Below are 16,531 nucleotides of genomic sequence, written 5' to 3'. Positions count from 1 at the left end.
ACGGGAGGGGGACGTCTGCGGGGGACGGGGGGGACGGGCGGGACCAGGGACCCGGACCCGCAGGGGATACGCGTCGGCGGCTACGTAGGGGGCGTGCCCCGGGGCTCCCCGCGCATCCGCGGCACGAGGGGGAGGCGGCACTCACGGGGGTCGTGTGCGGGCGGACGCGGGCCAGGCGGCCCGCAGACCAGCCGGGGGGTCGGTTCCGAGGGGGTCCCGAGGGGATGGCTCCGAACCGGGAGGGGCGGCGGGACGGGGCTAGTGGGGGGTCGTAGCCCTCGATGAGTGGGAGGTTTGGGAGGGAGGCGGGCAGTGGGGGAGACAGGCACGGGGGGGTAGTTTACGCCGGGTAGTTTCGCGGAGACGACGGGGGCCGCGAGGGGGCGGAGGGACCGAATGACCCGGGGGGATCAAAAGGGGCCGGGCCCGAGTGCGGCCGAAGGGGGGGGAGGGGCCAGACCGAGAGAGGGAGGGGGGTACCGGACAGGGGGGTAAGGCGACGGGGATGGCGCGGAGGGGGGGGGGTCACCCACGTCGCCGCGACAGGCCGCGATGAGGGGTGGACTGCGAGGAGAAGGGCGGGAGGCGAGGAGGGCGGACACTGGGTGGGCCAGCGCCGAGGCAGCTGTGTCCGGGTAGGACCGGGAGGCCAAATGGAGCACCCGCCGGCGGGAGGCCGGGCGATCGGTTCCCTAACCCAGGGGACTGGAGCGGACTCCAAGGCGAAGGACCGCGCTACCCCCGCGGAGAAGGAGGGCAGAGGGAGGGGAGGGGGTAGAGCGCGGGGCCTGCCGAGGGGTAGTTTCCGAGCGGGAGAGGGGTGGGGGGAGACGGGGGTAGCTACGCACCGGGCAGAGCGGCCACGGGGGGGATTCAACGCAGACCAGGGAGACGGAAGGGCCTGGGCACCGGACCCCCGAGTCAGTGTCGCCGGCGCTGGCGGACGGGACAGCACGTCCCAGGAGGGAGGCGAGGTGGGGCCAGGAGACGCGTACGTTCGGAGGGGGGTGGTTTGAGGCAGGCGGGAGGTCGGACACGACGCAGCGGGACGCGGCGCGGGAACCACTGGCCAGGGCCCGAGGGTCGGGAGCTCCGACGCGCGGGCGGGAGGCGGGAAGCCGGGGCGGCAGCCCGGCGGGGGGGGCGGGGGGGCACACGACCGAGCGGGTCGGACCGCGGGTACAACGTAGGCCGGACCGTGAGCACCCGGAGGGGGGCCGACACGATGGGGACCGGGGCCAATAGGCGTGGCGGCTGGAGCGGGGCCAGGCCACGGCGAAGCTGAGGGCGGCGGACGGACTGCTAGTGGTGGGGCCGGCCCAGGAAACGGGGCTGCCAGGGGGCTACGACGGGGGACGGCCAACTGGATCCGGGGCCAGGGGGGGCGAGGTCGGGACGGAGACCCCCGCGGAGAGGAGAGGCCCGGACGGGAGGCACGCCGGGGGGGGACGGCGGGATCGGACGGAGCGGGGCCGACGGAGTCCGGTGCGAATCCGCGCGAACCGGGGGGTAGCGCCAACGCCCGCGGCCCCACGCAGGGGGGCACGGGCGGGTCGCAGAGGAGCCTGAGCAGGCGCAGGGCCAGGCGGCGCAGGAGTAAGCACGAGGCTCGACCAGGAGGAGGAGCAGGTCAACACGGAGTGCCTGGAGTGGAACGGGGACCGCCGACGGCAGAGGGCGGTGGGGGTAGTTTCAGCGGGCCGAGGCGACGGGGAGCGCCGCGTGAACATTCGGGAGCTCCCAGGTACCAGGCCGGTCGGGGGGGCAGGGCGACGGAGGGGCAAACGAGGAGCGAGGGTGCAAGATCTTACGAGGAACTCAGGCGGAGGGGTGGGGAGGGGGCGGCCGGAGGTAGGACCCCAGGGGCAAGGACCTCGGAGGGGCGCAGTGAGGGGGGGGGCGTTGTCAGAAACCGGGCAGAGAAGGACGGGGGAGGAGGGACGGGCGAGGTACGAGAGTTGACGGCGCGATGCGTAAAGCGCCCTAGGGCACTTGGGAACGCCGCCGCGTGGGCGGGAAGTCGAGGTCGGGGGGAGGGCGGGGACGTAGAGGGCCCCAGCAGGGGGCAGGCGGAGTGGGCAGAAAGAAGAGAGGACGCACGGAGGGCGGTGAGGAGTCAAAGCAGCGCCGGGGAGGGGGTGCGCGGCAGCACTGCGCCACAACACCGACACCGTCGGGCCGGCAGCAAGAGGCACGGAGTGGGGTATAGGGAACCACGCGACGCTGGGCAGGGGGGTTAGGGAGAAGGGCAGGGTGACGCGAGGAGCGGCGTCCACCAGCACCGAGGGGGACCGGGTAGCGGCCGGGCACGGGGGGTGGCGAGGGCGATGCCTCGGGGGGTAGGGAAGAGAGGGCGGGGGGACGCGGACTGTGCACGCAGACCCCTGGAGGGCGGGGGGTAGTCTAGGACCCGGTGCCGCCCGCGAGGGCACGCCCAGACAGGCCAACGGAGGGAGGGACGGAGGGGGGACCAGTGACTCGGAACCCATCCGACCTTCTGGAGAGGCGACGAGACGCGCGATCGCAGGGGGTAGTTGAGGGCGTGGCGGAGGAGGGGCGGACGGGGGTCCCCGTGGTGGCGGCAGGGGAAGGGAAGGGGGGGACGGCAGGGGGTATATGGGCAGGGGGGAGGGTGTTTTCGGTTATAGTTTAGCGCCTTTGGAACTCTGATGAAATAGCTACTTGGCCCTAGATCTCATACGTAACTGCACAGAGTAATATGATAGAAAGCACAACGATAAGGAAAAGTACAGTACATGTCGATGGCTCATTTTGGCCCAAACATTGTTCTCTTTTACAAACGTTGGGAATGGAGTATAATATAAGGATATATCATTGAAATTGTGGGGGAATCAGACCTTTTCAGCGAAGGATATACATTTATTATGATAATTGACATGACAACAACCAAAAAATTATTAGTATATGAGATAAATTAGTTTGTTTAAATATTCGTAATTTGTAACACATGATCAATTTTACGAACCATGGCTTGGTTGTAAAATGGTCAGGCCACGCCTTTGCTCATTTATTTTAACAATTAAACGGGAAGTTTTTAAAATGATTTTATAACAAAATATTTTTCCTAGTCCCCCAGCTTCCTTCGTCACGCAACTTTCCTCAGTTATTGCACCCGCCATCTTCCGCCTCGAAGGCTGTGAACAGCTGCGCAAATTTTCAGTAGCGTTATGTTAAAAAAATATCTGGACCAATGAAGCCTTTCACGCTCGGCCTAATAACGCATAACAAATCTGTCGCGACTCTAATTGCTGGTTATTTGGCCACTGAGTTCACGCAATCATGAGCTGCGAAGGACCCTCAGCGCTGTGAAATCGATATCGTAAGTGCTGGTTTCTCCCATCCGAAATTGTTTAATGCCTCGGCACAAACCCGGCAGCCGTTGTAATACTCACTCAATCTACGGCAATTTAAGGCGTATATCACAACGCCGCCACTGCACTGGAAGGGAAGATGGTGCGTTAAGAGCAATGAACTTTTTGCTGGAAAAAGCCTGTACTTTGAAAGGCGCTCCTCAGAGGCAACGCGGCATCAGCACAGCACAGCACACGAGCGCGAAAGTAAGTTGGCCCGTACTGAACTCCTTTTTCCGTTGCAACGGTATGCCTTATTGGGAATATGGAGGGAGCGAAGAGGAACGATAAACTAACCAATTAAAAAAAGAACTCAAAACCATTCAGCTCATCCCTTTATCCCGGTGAATGAGGAAGGGAAATGATATTATTACGAACTTATTCTCTGTGCTGGGAGAGCAAAGGGTCTATAAACAAGTGGAATAAAAGTGGCGGAAAACATTATGCGTTTTCTCTCTATGAGAATGAGTGCTTGGAGTTGAACGAAGAGTTGTAGGAGATGAAAAACGTCTCTGTTGAATACTTTACATACAGCGCACGCATGAAACCAAAAAAGCCTCACTAAAACACTTTCATTATGCCTAATACGTGTAAGAATATTGCCCTATCCAAGATAAACAAATGGAAAAAAAGTCTCCAGTGTGTAGAGTCCTAGCTGCACCCCTCAGGCCCGGACTAAGGGCGTTGCTGCATGGGGCCGGTGCGGCGCAGCACACGGGCGCCAGCCGTTGGGGGCCGGCGCCCACGAAAAAGCAAGATGAGAGGGAAAAAGGGGGGAAAGGAAAAGGAAAAAAAATGGGAAGAAAAGGACAAGGGGAACAGAAAAGGAAAATGGAAACAAGGTTGGGCAAGTGGGCCAGTTGAAAACAAGGAAGAAGGAAGGGGGAAAAATGGAAGGAAAAAAGGACGGCGAAGGAAAAAGTGAGAAAAGAGATGTCCGCGAGAAAGGGGGGGGGAGGGCAAAAAAACCATAGACAAAATATAAAGGAGAATTGCCGTCCTAAAGGTAAATTTTTAGGACAAAAACTCCACCTGCGTCGATATAGACGGGTCAGGCAGCACCCTTGACCCTAAATTTTGCGGCTGTACCAGAACATACAAGAGTAGGCCATGTAGTAAGGCGGGCGACCAATAAAATCCATCCGAACAGCGAGCCGACATAGCATGTTTTAGGCCACCTCCGCCATCCTTGGATGTTGAGTATTTTCATAAATCGACTAAAAAAATTCGAGTTTTTCAGTTGAAAAACTACCGTGTGATACCGCGGTTTCAACAAGACTCGAACAAAAACAGAAAAGGCGAGATAGCATTATCGTTAGCCCCAGCCGCTCCGCCACTCTTGAATTTGAGGAATTTTTAAACCAAATGGACTAAAAAAATTCCGAGTTTCTCGTCAAAAAATACCTCCTGACACCGAAATTTCAGAAAAATCCCATCGAACGAGGGGCCACAACAGATAGCATTTTAAAGAAAGCCAGTCTGGGATTTACGAATATCTGAATTTTTTGAGTTTTGAGCAGGATTTTTGTTATTTGATTTAAAAACGCGTGATCCTCAAAAATCGAAGCTCAGATTCGGACTTCCTACGGTAAAAATTTCAAAAAATACGAATGCGAATTTCATGTATCATACCCTCAGACCACCAGAATTTCAGGAGAATCCATCAAACAGGAGCCGAGATGGCCCATTGTAAGGCCACTTCACAGTACATTTCGGATTTTTGAAGTATGAAAAATTTTACTTAAAAAGGACGTGGATAAACCCAACATCGAAGTTCAGATTCGGCCATTCCATCGTAAAAAAATCGAAGCGATTTTCATCGTACCACTAACCCATGACCACCGAAGTTCAGGAAATTCAATTCCATCGAACAGGAGCCGGAGATGGCATTTTTAAGCCACGGTCAGTCAAATAAGGATTTCGCGGACCTTTGGAAAAATCTGACTAAAAACGCCAGTTGATACCCAAAATTCGAAGTTCAGATTCGGATTCACTCGTTAAATAATTGATACAATTTTCATGTATACGATACCCGAGCATAGCGTTTGAAAGGAAAGAGACCGTAACGCAAGACATACTGATTTCAGAGCATATGAATCCAAAACGGGTCGGCAACATGGTGTACGTGCCTTCAGTGGGTCATGCGGAGCGAGGAAGAATAAGGGAATTTAATCGTGAGGACATTCCTCGGGACGAACCCGAACCGCCATAAGCGCCAAGCGCCACCTCCCGTTAAGGGTTCGGCGGGGCGACCGTGCGGCGCGGCCGTTGCGCGCGTAGTTCAAAGGACATAGTGGTGAACATGGAATCATATACGCGTCGTTAAAAAAAAAAAAACCTTTCTCCTTCACGCTTATTACTAACATATGATTACAAGAAATCACATCAATTCTTCACGTGAAAGAAATCCGAATCTGAGAACTTAGAATATTGTGATATTAACGCCGTTTTAATCTATTTTACAAATCGTAAGGAGAAAATTACAGAAATTGTTTTCACTTGAAAATTGAGAACCACGATTAGTGTTTTATATACCGTCACTTAAAACCTCTTTACCTTCACCAGCTTATTCTAAACATACCATGATGCATAAAATCGCATCAGTTTTGGCACGAGAAATCCGAATCTGAGCTTAGATTTTTTGAGATATTACTACGCCCGTTTTAATCTATTTAAAAATCGTAAGGAGTAACATTACAGAATTGTCCTTGAAAATTGATCACACGTTAATGATTTTTTTACCCAACCCCGTTTTTTCTTCTCTCTACCTTCACGTAATGAAATTAGAGTCAACAGTTGGACTCATTGACCTAGGTCTAGGCCTAAACCCCACAGAATCGGTCTAAAGGGCGAACGATTTTATCAGATAAGATGTGCGGGGTCTTAGGTGTCCGGGCCAATATGCGGTTTAGACGGAAGCTGCCGCAATGAGAGAAAGAGGGGGAGAGAGGAGAGAGACGAGAGGAGAGAGGGGGGAGAAAGAAGGGAGAGAAGGAGAGGGGAGGAGAGAGAGAAGAGAGAAGAGAAGAAGGAGAGGGAGAGAAGGAGAGAAAGAGAGAGAGAGAAGGAGGACAGGGGGGAGAGGAGAGCAAGAGAGGGAGAGAGGGGAGAGAGGAGAGGGGAGGAGAAGGAAGCGAGAGGAATGAGAGAAAGAGGAGAGGGGGCGAGAGAGGGACGGAGAAGAAGACGGAGAAGAAGGGAGGGAAAGAAGAAGTCGAGAACGGCAGCGAGAAGGAGGCGGGCAGAACGGCAGGGAGGCGTGAGAATAGAAACGGCGAGGAGAGGGCGAGAAGAGAGAGAAGAAGGAGGAGGAGAGGAGGACGGAGTCGAGAGACCAAGAAAAAGGAGAAAGAAGAGGGCGGAAACCTCGTGAGGAAGAAGCGCGATGGAGAAAGAGGGAGGAACGCGCGTGGAGAACGCGCGACAGAGTCGAACCCGAAGGGAGAGAGTGAGGGGGAGACGGAAGAAGGAAGAAGAATGAGAAAGGCGAGCGAGTGAGAGAAACAAGAGAAGAAAACGGACGAAAGATATGAGAACACTCTAGGAGGATATGTAAGTGAGATAGCAGGTATGAGGGGAATAGGCTATTATTCCCGAAAAAAAAGTTATGCATCGGGCAAAGCACCTGGTCACTGGAGCATTGTATAGGAGGTCGCCTGGGAACACTATTTTTGTGCCCAGCAACAACCAATTGAGATCCGCCATTTTGCAAAAACGGAACTAAGCAGCATTTCAATGTTGCTGGGATTGTGCAACTTAGGTACATTCTTTGCAAAAAGTAAACTTTGCGACGGTAATTTTCGTCTTGAATTCATAGTTTACTGGGAGTAGAGGTGAAACTAGTTTAGATGATCGTTTATGTTTGCAAGGTTAGCGACATTGGAATGCTCTTGCTTTCTCAAAAAATTGACAAGAAAAAAGACACTTGATTCGATCAGATTTTTGCTTGAATCAAAAGGAAATCAGCTTCAATTAAAGAGGTTTGCCTCTCGATCTAAGCAAAAATCCGATTAAATCAAGATTATTTTTCTTGTCAAATATTTTTAAAGCCTGGACTCTGGACCCAAGAGACTTTTTTTCAGTGAAATGACTAAATATAGTAAAGAAGAACCTATGCTCTAGGTATGAAATTTATCAGGAGCGTGATTTTTCTTAAGTTAAACTACTAAGTTGGAAAAATTTCTTTTCAGGAAAAATTATTTTTTGACAGCTGAGGGGAAAAACAGGTTGCGAGTAGTACATAGTTTTTTTTCTTTGAGAGGTTGAATTCTTACTGAAAAAGATTGTTAAAAACTTTTTTTAAATTATGAAAAAAATTGTCTGCAATTTAAAGAAATGTATTCCTTTGACTCAAATGAAATGTTTAAGCCAACGAAATTCACTTTAGATCGAAGAAAATTAATTTTAATTTTAAAAAATGCTTTTTTATCATTCTTTGACTGGAAACTCTATACAATCTATTTCCAGAGGCATGTTCCCAAACTAACACTAGACGCAACTCACATTGCAGGAGGGACAAAGCATAACATAATATAATTTTCACTAATGTAGTTACCAGACTTTAGTGTGCTAGTTCTGTCATTACACCCAGGAAATCATATACGTATCTTTAATATTTAGGCTTGTGATGTTACAGCTTACCTGTTGCATTTCATTTCGTCTACAGACGAATGGTCATCATTTTTTTTCTACATTCCGTACGATTTATCAGGATTGTTCTTGGAACTTTTCGCACTTAAACGTCAAAGTTAGTTTTTCCAAAGGGGGGGGGGGGGGGGTCGAAATAAAGGACGACTCATTACAGAGGATTAAAGGAAACTGTACATATCATGCTTTGATACGTATTTCTTTCCCCCTTTTTTTGGCGATTTGGAGAGTTGGTAACATTGTAATACATGTAAATAACGCATTTCTCGGAAAATTCACAACGACGCGATAAAAATCAGCAATTGTTTACTTCATCGGCATAAAAGGCAACGCTGAAATTAAGTTCCGGTATATGAGAAACAAGCGAAGCGCCCCTAGCCCTAGTTAGTGTCGCATGCGACGAACACTCATCTCAACTCCTGGATGCAACTATTCGAGCTCCATGGATGTCCATGTTGCATACTCACGGAGTTGAAGGCGTTTTGACTTCAGACACTAACCGCTTCACCAGTCACAAGCGCAGCGGCGCGCGGCGGCGCGGCGCTCCAAGGAGCGAGTGGATGAGATGAGGAGTTCGACAAAATATGGAAACATCAAAAGTTCATGATGTTAATACGGAACGTACAGGTTTTCATTGATTTTCTGGTCTAACTTCCTTTCAGATAAAATTTTTTATGTGAGGAAATTAACATCAAAATTTGCAGTTTTAGTCAAAGCTTTCATTCCCAGTCTCTCTGAAAGGCTCGTTTCTTTCTGCGGCGGGCTTTACTACTGGGATTTAAAATGACAGAGTGCCTTCAATTCTTTATTTAAACTTCGATGACATCTCTTAAGAATGAATAGTTGCTGTGCAAAGCATGCTTAGGACATTGCGATACCAACTGAGGCACAAGATATCTCACACCCTACGCCTGTACAGGCCCGCCATAAGGGAGGAGGGATACTGGGTCCCTGGTACCGGGGCCCGGGCCCCGGAGGGGGCCCGTGTTACCCGTGAAAAACCACTACGAATTCACATACATCCCTTGTTTCGTAAGAAAAGGTGAAAAATTTACCCTAAAAATTTCGCAAAAGGTGAATAGATTTTCAGAGACACGATGGGGCACTGTAGAATTCTTCTAAAATTTTCCAAGAAGTATACTTCTTGGAAAATTTCTATCTATTTTCAAGATTTTCAGTACAGAGGGATATTTTTAGTAACTGCGTTTCATTTTCTTCCGTCGTCAGATGCCAAGAGTCTCCAGTCTGGGCATCCTCGACTTAAATGGCTCATGGCTCAACTCCCTTGCCATAGACAAACGAAGGGGGAGTCTAGGGGGGCCTGGCCGTCTTAGAACTGAAAATAGTATCATATGCCCCCCCCCCCCAAAAAAAATAAAAATTTTCCACATGTTTTGAATGCAACAATTCGCAAGTATTTTGTGCTGAAAGTATACAGGGTGTTTCAGACCACCCGTACCAGGCCTTTTTCTCGGTTGTTTTAGGTCGTACGAAGTCGGGGACCGCGGGGTTGAATAGGGAATTGACCCCAAGGAATCCGAATTTCGTGGTCCCGAAACCCCCCCACCCCCCTTGGGGGGTAAAGGGGGGGTCACGATGCTAAAAGTCACGGTTCCCGACCGAATTGCGGATAATCGCATCAGAATTGAAAAGCACGGAAAATTTCACGTGAAATTGACCCCTAAAAATCCATAATCGGCCCATCCAAGGCCCAAAAATGACCCCCTAAAGAGGGGGACAGTACCCCCCTCCATAATTTCTCTTTGGTCTCAAAATTGACGTAGATTCTCCAGAAAAAGATGGTTTCCCAGGTAATCGACCCCGAGAAATCCAAATTTCATGGTCCCGAAGCTCCTCTAGCCCCCCTTGGGGGGTAAACGGGGGGCCCAATTTTAAAAATCGGGGCTCCTTTCCGAATCGCAAATTGATTGCATCCAAATTGAGGAGCAGAACACTTTTACATCTTAAGTGACCCCCAAGAGTTTTAATTGACCCCTCTGAACGGCAGAAAGTAACCCATGAGGAGGGGGGCTCCGCCCCCGCCAAAAATTTCTCAAGATTCCTCTTTGGTCGCAGAATTGACGTCGATTCTCCAAAAAAAGGCGGTTTCTGCCCAAAAGGGCGGGTAGCGGAGCTTAGGGACCATGAAATTCAGAGTCCTCAGGGTCGATTACCTGGAAAACCGTCTTTTTCTGGAGAATCGACGTCAATTTTGCGACCAAAGAGGAATCTTGAGAAATTTTTGGCGGGGGCGGAGCCCCCCTCCTCATGGGTTACTTTCTGCCGTTCAGGGGGGTCAATTAAAACTCTTGGGGGTCACTTAAGATGTAAAAGTGTTCTGCTCCTCAATTTGGATGCAATCAATTTGCGATTCGGAAAGAAGCCCCGATTTTTAAAATTGGGCCCCCCGTTTACCCCCCAAGGGGAGCTAGAGGAGCTTCGGGACCATGAAATTTGGATTTCTCGGGGTCGATTACCTGGGAAACCATCTTTTTCTGGAGAATCTACGTCAATTTTGAGACCAAAGAGAAATTATGGAGGGGGGTACTGTCCCCCTCTTTAGGGGGTCATTTTTGGGCCTTGGATGGGCCGATTATGGATTTTTAGGGGTCAATTTCACGTGAAATTTTCCGTGCTTTTCAATTCTGATGCGATTAATCCGCAATTCGGTCGGGAACCGTGACTTTTAGCATCGTGACCCCCCCTTTACCCCCCAAGGGAGGGTGGGGGGGGTTTCGGGACCACGAAATTCGGATTCCTTGGGGTCAATTCCCTATTCAACCCCGCGGTCCCGACTTCGTACGACCTAAAACAACCGAGAAAAAGGCCTGGTACGGGTGGTCTGAAACACTATATATATATATATATATATATATATATATATATATATATATAACATGATTGTTCCGCAGAAATTGATGGAAAAATTCTTTATGGAAACTTCAAAATGCGTCCGATTAGTCGCATAAATTTCTAAAATTTCTCGGAAGATGCCCCTCGGTGCTTGGGGCCTGGACCTTAAAACTGGTACCTGGGCCCGAGATGGGATGTGGCGGGCCTGCATGAAGGCTTTTTCCATTTAAATCTTCCGTCACATTCTTACGGTGCAATGATACAACTATTTGAACTCTCCGGAATGCGTGAGGTATCACGCCGCATTTGAAGGCGTTTTCAAAACAGCCAAGTTCCGTTATCGGAATAATCGTTTTGCATAGTTCATATTCTTTTGTTTTCATTTCTAACCTCTTGTTTATTTATAATCCACCTAAAAAAATTACCCATTTGCTATATACAATTCTAGCTGGGGCGCACTTCAACAATGCATTCACCACTGCAAAAATGTAAAAGGAAATCGACAAGCCCAGCGTGCATGGAGGCTATCTCCATTTAAATCTTCCGTCACATTCTTACGGCGCAATGATACAACTATTTGAACTCTCCGGAATGCGTGAGGTATCACGCCGCATTTGAAGGCGTTTTCAAAACAGCTATAGTTCCGATACCTGGATTATCGTTTTGCATAGTTCATATTCTTTTGTTATATTCCGTACCACTCGTTTATTTTTAATCCTCGTAGAAAAACCACCCATTTGCTAAATACAATTCTAGCTGGAGCGCCCTTCACCCATGCAAAAATGTCAAAGGAAATCGACACGCCCAGCTTGTATGGAGGCTATTTCCATTTAAATCTTCCCTCACATTCTTACGGCGCAATGATTCAACTATTTGAACTCTCCGGAATGCGTGAGGTATCACGCCGCATTTGAAGGCGTTTTCAAAACAGCCAAGTTCCGATACCCGGATTATCGTTTTGCATAGTTCATATTCTTTTGTTTTCATTTCTAACCACTTGTTTATTTATAATCCTCCTAAAAAAAATTACCCATCTGCTATGTACAATTCTAGCTGAAGCGCACTTCAGCTATGCATTCACCACTGCAACAATTTCAGAGGAACTCGACAAGCCCAGCGTGCATGGAGGCTATCTTCATTTAAATTGCATGTAAACTCCATGCAACAATTCGCAAGTATTTTGTGCTGAAAGTAGGAAAAAAAACATAATTATTCCGCAGAAATTGATGGACAAATTCTTTATGGAAGCTTCAAAATGCGTCCGATTAGTCGTATAAATTCTAAAATTTCTCGGGGGATGCCCCTCGGACTCCCCCCCCCCCCTCCGTGCTTGGGGCCCGGACCTTAAAATTGGTACCTGCGCCCGAGATGGGATGTGGCGGGCCTGCGCCTGTATGCAACTACATAGTTAAAAATTTCCGTGTTTGATGTTACTTTTGTGTTACTTTTTTGTGTCAGATCAACCTGAAGGACTTGGTTGCTTAACACACTTTTTTGTTAAATCGACCCAAATCGTAAGCTACTCCGAGATATTGAATCATGAAGAAAGTGTCTTACCACTCTTATGTATACTATTTTCTTCCTCGCTGTTCTCAGAGGTTGCGACTTGCGAGTGACCAGGTTCAATCTTTGAGGCTGACGACTAATTTTAACGAGGTCTCAGATTTTCAACACAGCGATTTGGTCGATTTGACATATGGAAAATAAACACTAGAGAAATCAACCAACTGCTTATGGTACTTCGTGTTTTACGTCCCACATTAACACAAAATGTTGGTTACTTTTTCCCACTGTGTATTTGTGCCTAGGAGATACCTATGTACTATAGACGAAGAATCGAAAGCGCTCGGCCATTTTTGATTTTTACAGTAATTTCCACCGTTGAATCTGCGACGCGGAAGAAGTGGTGAGTGCCCGCACAGTCAAAACGCCTTCACTTTCGTGCGTATGCAACACGGGCATCCATCGAGCTGGAATAGTTGCATCCAGGAGTTAAGATGAGCGTATGTCGCATTCAACATTTACCAAGGGCGCTTTGCTTGTTTCTTGTCTCTCATATACCGTAACTTAATTCAAGCGTTGCCTATTGTGCCGAAGAAATAAACTATTACTGATTAATATCGCGACGTTGTGAATTTTCCGAGAAATGCATCATTTAAATGTTCTAAAACGTTTCCGACCCTCGAAATCGCCAAAAAAAGAAGAGAAAGAAATAGGTATCGGAGCATGATATGTGCAGTTTTCTTTACTGTATTGAGTCGTCCTTCATTTCGACTTTTTGTTGGTTTTTTTCTTTCGGAAAGACTAATTTTGACATTTAAGCGCGAAATGTTCCAAAGAACAATCCCAATAAATCGCACGAAATGTAGAACAAAAACGATGACCATTCGTCTGCAGGCAAAACGAAATGCGACATTGTCGAATTCCCGGTAAATGCTTGCACTGTTTAAATATATGACAACGTTGCCGCCGTAAAATATTTGCTGCGCTTTTCCTGATCTAAGAATGAAAAATGCTGAAAAGCCGTTTCATGGTATTTCGGAAAAATTCGAGTGCGCATCTCAACATATTCTTATTTTTATTTTGCAGCAGAGTTAGAAAAAAGTCCTGTCAGAAATGTAAACCAACCTTTTGTTAATTTAGAGCCCAGTACGGTAGGACTCAAACATTGGCGGATCCAGCAAACTGGCAACATTGCTTTTCTTCATTTAAACCTATGGAAATGCATCGATTCTTGGAGGGCCAGGTCCTCCGACAAGAATCGATTATTTAACATGGGCTTAACAGGAGTGAATCCGGTGTTGCCAAATTGCTGGATCGGCCTCTGGACCCATAGCTATTAGAAAATATGTCTTATGTTACTGATTGGTTCAGAATCCAATCGCAGCACCAGTGGACCAGGGCCGGATTAAGGGGGTGGCCACATGGGCCGCGGCCCATGGCGGCAAATTTAGGGGGCGGCAAATTTTACAATTTTCTTTAATGTAGGTATAAAAAAAATCGGATTCAGGAAAAAAAAATTATCAATAAGAAAAAGAAACAAAATCTTTTTTTCTTGAGAGTATAGGAATTTCTAATTTTGTCGTTTTTCGGTGATGCAAAAGACAGTATTTTTAATTAGTCGAGTTAAGAGAAGAACTAAACACGCAATTTGGCCTGGAGCTCAGCGCGGAGAGGAATGATGACGAGGACTTGAGATGAAAAGGACAAGCCCTCGGCGCGGCGGTCGGCATGTAACACATATTAGCGCCTACAAGACTGCATGAATACTTCACGCATCGCGTCAAACACAGTGCAGTCAGGAGCGGTTGGCGTGAAACGCATAGCGCCTACAAGACTGCAGGAATACTTCACGCATTGCGCCAAACACAGTGCGATCAGCGCGACGCAGCGGTGGAAGTTAAAATTATTAGACCACATTTGTGTTTGTTCTTTCATAATTTTTTTGGTTCATTTCTCATAAATAGAGAACCTTGTCCACATGGAGATAGGTTTACGGAACTTAACTTTCGCGTCAAGCTCCGTGAAATTTTGCAACTTTTGAAATGTAGGTATCCAACACAAGCAGGTAAACGCGTCTTATGCACCCCTCCCCTTCCGGCACGTTCACTTGATGGTTTTTATTGATGTTTCAAAACGAATGAGAAGGGGGCGGAAAAATACAGGCGACCCATGGGCGGCAAGTAGGTAAATCCGGCCCTGCAGTGGACTAACAATAAGCTCAAATAAAAACGAATCAATGATGAAGCATTTAAAAGAAGCCGGCCTAAATTTCTCGCATTAAATTCTAGGTAAAGCGCTAACAAAAAGCAAGTAAATGTCTCTTCTCAATTTTTTCTTTGTTTAGGTATTTGGGTTTTCAAAAAAACTCTCACAAACATATTCACTAAAATTTTGTATAGCCAAGCCTGCCTGAGGAATTCCTCCTTGGAAACCAGGATCGAAAGCAAATGTGAACCATTTATTAACCATTTATCTTAAACAGTTGATTCCACGGAGACCTCAAAAATATTGGATCCAAGAAATTTTTAGGACTTCGTCGGCAGCGGAGGCGGGAACTGAAAGTGAATGACCGCGCAAAGCAATAAAGAGGAAACCGGACTGCATCACGTACACTAAACGTTAACGAAACCTCCCTTATTTTGTAAAATCGAGAAATTTAAAAGGCTCGAATCTGATAAAATTGTGAAAATCCTCAAACGCATCGCTACACTCCAAAAAAATTCGTAAGAATTAGCGTGATAGATATCTAGATATCACCGGTACATTTTTTCCCTTTTTTTCCTTTAAATATCTTTACCTTTAGATTATTTCAAACACCGCGCCGCTATGAACCAGTGCCATTAGACATTTTAAGTCAGAATTTGTGTAAAACGCTATTATCTCAAGGCTTCATATAGCGGCAACGATACCCAATTCTGAGTTTTTGTCGATGAGATACATTCATCTGTGCGAGGCTAAAAATCAATATTCATGGAAAGAATTTCTGTGAGTCCAAAAGCTTTAGAATTCCATCGACTAGGTACATCAAAAGAGACTAATAACTCAAAGGCACCTCATTTTTAAGCAAAACAACTTGGCAGTTTTAGAGTTTGAGATGTTAAGATTAACCTTGATGCTCCTAATCAACAGTCTTCATCGGCCGGTTTACATATCTGGCGTATTTCCCGCTTCGTCCATCCATCCAGTGTTGCCATGGTTCGCACGGGATGAACGTGCTTTTATACAGAGTTTGCCATTCATCTCATTTATTTATTCATTTATTTTTTATCATCTGTTTTTAAAAATAATTCTTATTTAATTTTATCTCCTTCTTAGACGTACCTGGCGCAATGATGACTGAACACACGAAGAGGAGGAGGAGGAGGAGGATGGAGGGAGAGGAGGAGGAGGATGGAGGGAGAGGAGGAGGAGGATGGAGGGAGAGGAGGAGGAGTAGGAGAAGAAGAAGAAGAAAATGATGAAGAATAGGCAGAGAAGAAGTGTCTGCCACTGAGAGTTAGTATCAACAGGTTTTTCCTTAAGGTTTATCTACAGCTGCGTGAAGTAAGAAATTTCTCCGCGCAGGGGGCGCCACCGCTGTGTTTTAGAGTCCGTACAGCTCCACGTGAGTCCTTGAGCTTTTATAAAAGTTGAAGGAATTTTTGTTTAAATCGAAGATAAATAAGTTCTAGCCATAACATTCTTCTTCCTATTGACCCTAAAAACAACGTGAAAAGTCATTTCTGAAGCTCTGCAATTTGATCCCAGAAAAAAGTAGGGTTAAGCATGATGACCTTGATGCAACCAATCGCGCTTGATCGCTCTCAGCAGTTGGCAGATATCTCTCTCCCACCGTGAGCTGTCTCTCTCGCACTTACAGATATCCCGTAAGAGAAACTGGGATCAATTTACAGCTTTTATTATTAGATTTTCAAAGCTCGCGTTTGTTTCTAAGGATTCCAGACGTATGCTGCTAGAACTTATGAGTCTTAGAATTTAAGATACCTATTGTGATATTTAAATAATCACTGATTTCGGAGTCGGATTTTAGCAGCGCGACGTGGTGGATTTTTTCGGAACTACAGCTGAAGATTAACCTTAATAATCAGTAAAAAGCGTTGGTGTGATTGACCTTCCATCGATTAGCGTACGATGTTGCATGTTTTATTTTTTTTTAC

The sequence above is a fragment of the Bemisia tabaci genome, chromosome 10 (assembly GCF_918797505.1).
Source record: "Bemisia tabaci chromosome 10, PGI_BMITA_v3".
In the NCBI taxonomy this organism is placed as follows: Eukaryota; Metazoa; Arthropoda; class Insecta; order Hemiptera; family Aleyrodidae; genus Bemisia; species Bemisia tabaci.
This window is presented reverse-complemented; position numbering follows the sequence as displayed.